The following is a 4,035-nucleotide window of genomic DNA, read 5'->3' as shown; positions in this document are numbered from 1 at the left end:
TCCACCTGCCTCTGCCTCCCAAGTGCTGGGATTAAAGACATATGCCACTATGCCCGGCATGGCTCTTACCAGTTTAACTGAATGAAAAGCCCCTCCTTCATCAAATCAGGGATTACTAGGTCCCCTGTTACAGCCTCCTGACCTTCATTTTCAGAAGCCAGGTGAGCCTGAACCCCCTGTAATAACACAGTAAGATTGTACAGAACCTAGAAGTTTCCAGGACTAGACCTAGGTTAGCAGACTGAGACAGTAAACCTGCTAGATGGCATTTACATCAGGAGAATACAACTTACTTTTACATCCTGTTACATGGTAAGACTTTTCCTGGGGAGATGCAACACACATGCCTATTCACTCCAGATAGGGACCCCACAACAGCCAAAGGAAAGACCACCAAAGTCCAACTTAACGAAGCAATGGATTTTATTGAGATTTCTTACAGGAATATGGGTGAAAGGTTACTCTCAGGAGCAGAAATGACTCAAAGACAGCTGCATGACGAAGGGCCACCACCAAGGGTCTGAGTGACAGCTCATAAACCTGGGAACCTGGGTCACAAGGAACAGCCTGCAGGCAGCTCAGCAGTTTGCAGACTGCCCCTTCCAACTGACTCACTTGGTCTAAATCTCTTTCGGGAAGTTCAGCTGCTTTCTGCTACTTCCTGGCAATTGGTCTGGTCTCAGAGTCGTCTTTGCAGCTGGGCTGTCTGAGAGCAATGCTCAGCAGCCTTTGTTGTTTACTCTGGCAAGAAGAGGGCCTAGTGAATCTGGCCAGTTTCAGGGACTTCCTATGATCAAATTAATGCCTGTCACGCACACTTTGCGTGACGGTGGTATTTGAGGCGTAAACTTCAAGGAAGGTCAGTCTCCTGCCTCTACATTGTCGCCTGGCACCCCAAACTCAGAGGTAGCCCAGATATGTCCTCATACTTGTGTGTTAGGGGCCCACCAAGATATCATTTCTTAACAGCTAGAAAAAGAAAATTTGGACATTGCTCTCTGACCTTCACCAATGTTCTAAGGTCCTAGTCAAACCCTGGCTTGGAATGTTAAGCCATCCAAACTAATTGCCTCCAGCATTGTGGGTAGGGCATTAAAGTTTACAGAAAGACAGACAACATTGAACATTCTAGATTGAACATTGAACAGCAGGCAGTCTGCATTTGGACTAGGGTTTAGATTCATGCAGTCTGTAGCTCCCTGGACCCAGAGCGCTTGGGCCTGGGGGGGGGGGGGTGCAGCACTAGTCGAGATTCAAGAGATTGAGCATTCGAGATTCTGGCTGGCACACCCGCAGCACCCACCCGGGACTCTGGCCAAGACCATGCAGCCCGAACATACTCGGAGCCCGGGGGTGCTGCACCAGTCCAGAGGAGATGACTGATGTTTTAGACCTAGTATGTTTTAGGTGGTCTCAGATGTACCTCGACTACTGAGCTGCCAGATTTTTCATTTCTCTTTTACAACGATTGTAAAAGCCTCATGTCAATTTTGAGAAATACACTCAGACCTTACACCACTCGTGTCAAGTTTGTTTGTCAAAGCCGAATCCCATGCACACCTGGCCAGAGTCCATCGTCCCGCGGAACAAGGGACCCCGAAAGAAACCCCAGTCCGTGACAAATGCCAATGCTCAACAGTTTTCTCAGAGACTGTCTACCATAGACCTCTGAGGAATTTTCGTAAATTCTTCAGAGTCTAGCAGAGCTGTCTCACGTATTTGTTTCTCACCTCTTACAGGCAGTGAGTCACTTTATTGTTGATGGAGACACAGAAACTTTGTCTGTTTGCTTTCCTCCAAGCTTTGAGGTTATCACCTCAACCTCTGAATATTTATGTTGATAGTTTATTTGTTGGACATGTTTCCCAAATACTTCCTGGTGCTTTTATAAAATGGACTGCGGATAAAGAACTATTTCATTTGTTTCAACAGGTTCAGCAACAGTTCCAAAATTAAGAGGCACCTTATTTTCTTCAATACATTTGAGTACATTCTGGTCTCCTTGGTCCTTTGGCAGAGGTAAATCAAATTGTACGTGTAGCTTCTCACGATCTTATTCAGGTGCTTACTGAGTCTATTTGATTTAAGTAAGCTACAGAACCTCATGCACTCCCTCATCAACCATCTGCTATCCTTTGGTGTCAATTTCAATTATCTGGAGAACAACAAATTGTTCCCGACTTCTCCGCTTGCATAGCTTCTCTGCCTGCTCCTTGTTATGGTGTTAGTCCTTTAGACTTATTGCCTAGTACCTTGTGGCCTTTGGATGGAAGCAAGCTGTTGAGCCTGCTGTCTTTTTTTTTTTTTTTTTTTTTTTTTTTTTTTTTTTGGTTAGCTGTCCTTCCAAAAATGTTAAAATACAGATAATACTTTCATATACTTCTGATGCCTTTGAGAAGCTTTGTACTACCACCTTCAGAATTGAGCATAAAACAGGTAACCCTTACAGTCCTCAAAGACACATGGATCTATTAAAGTTTTGCTTGAAAAAAATAGGGGTCTGGTGAGATGGCTCAGCGGGGAAGAGCACCGACTGCTCTTCGGAAGGTCATGAGTTCAAATCCCAGCAACCACAAGGTGGCTCACAACCATCCCTAATGAGATCTGATGCCCTCTTTTGGTGCATCTGAAGATGGCTACAGTGTACTTACATATAATAAATAAATAAATCTTTAAAAAAAGAAAAGGAAAAAATAGGGGTACAAATATATATTATATATATTTACCCTCCTACTCCTGGATAATCTTTCCAATCATACTTTATTTAAATTTTTGAGAATGAATCTATAGGTATTGACAGCTGCACAGCATTTAAGGGGTAAATAGGCTCCAGAAGGAGAGGTTATATGGAAAAATCTTGCTACAGGGAATTGGTACAGGCCTGATTCCATGCTAATGTATGGGAAAGGTTATATCTGAGTTTTCCTACAGGAAGCTGATGGTCCGCCTTGGGGTCCCGAGAATCTTGTCAAACACTGCCAGGTTACAAAAGCGATCGGCACATCACAGGCGCCAGAAGTTGAGGATGCAGAAGATGATGAGGTTCAAGGCAAAGCAGAGCCCAAACCATCCTATCCAGTCCACCAAGAAGCGTCTGCTCCAGACTTGGAAACAGATTAAACACTTTACTGCTGAAGGAATTCGAGTGATCAAGGATAAAGGGCAACGTGTTTCTCCTACTCGCTTAGTTTCAGCAGTTCTGGCAGTATTCTCTGCCCCGCTGGTAGAAAGTGCGGGAGTCTATTGGGCTTAGGTACGTGATCCTGCTTTGGCCCACCCAGTCACTTGGGAGGATTCAGCAACTAGAGTGTTTACTACTAATGATATAGTGTTTTGACGGTCCTATATTTCTCATGTGCTGCCTTGCACTGCACTCTCATCCATCATTCCTATTTGTCATTGGTGGGTCACTATGGATGTGTCCCTTTAATCCAAATGATCCAAAAAGCTTATGTCTTTGGGGTACAGGAGAGTTTTCTAAACATGAATTCACCCATCAATTTAGTTTTCCAGTCTTTAATAACTTACAAGTTACCCCATTAGATGGATGTGTCCAAATATAAAATGAGAATCCCATGCCCTGGTTTCCAGAATGGAGTTCCCACTCCATGGTTCTAAAGAATTCTTTGCCTCTGATTGGATGACCTAAAGTGCTCATAGACTTGTCTTGGCTGTGAGCATTGGTGTGGCCCAGCCTGCAAGGACCACGTGTCCTGGAGGACTTCATGCTTTTATGGAGCTCTGCTCTGCTTGCTGTCCTCATATCCCTCTTAATCTAAGAATTATATGAAAACTTTAAGGGGGCTTCCAGCCCCTCACTGGGCAGTATCTCTGGCACTCACAATACTAATTAATGTTTGGTCTCTTTCAGGCACTGCTGGCTGCTGGAGCAGATTAATGATCCTGTCACCACCCCAAGAAAGAACTTAGAGGTGCAGATTGTCATCAGTGACCACCACCATTAGAAAACATTTTAAAAAATAAAGTTGTTAGTGAAGCCAGGTTGAGATATTTTTACTACTGGCTCTGATGTTA

At 44.1% G+C, this 4,035-nt stretch overlaps 1 long non-coding RNA gene across 5 annotated transcripts in view; it reads left to right on the top strand.

The window, feature by feature from the left end:
* Positions 1–4,001, top strand: part of LOC116093701 — a 15,432-nt gene extending 11,431 nt beyond the window's left edge. For all 5 annotated transcript variants that reach the window (XR_004119802.1, XR_004119806.1, XR_004119801.1 and 2 more), the window contains exons 3-5: positions 1,933–2,019; positions 2,932–3,253; positions 3,872–4,001. This is a non-coding gene — a long non-coding RNA (uncharacterized LOC116093701). The remainder of the gene's footprint in view (positions 1–1,932; positions 2,020–2,931; positions 3,254–3,871) is intronic.
* The last annotated feature ends 34 nt before the right edge of the window (positions 4,002–4,035 follow it).

The sequence above is a fragment of the Mastomys coucha genome, chromosome X, assembly GCF_008632895.1.
Source record: "Mastomys coucha isolate ucsf_1 chromosome X, UCSF_Mcou_1, whole genome shotgun sequence".
Classification (NCBI taxonomy): domain Eukaryota; kingdom Metazoa; phylum Chordata; class Mammalia; order Rodentia; family Muridae; genus Mastomys; species Mastomys coucha.
Note: the sequence above shows the minus strand (reverse complement) of the source record. Positions and strands in the feature narration are given on the sequence as shown.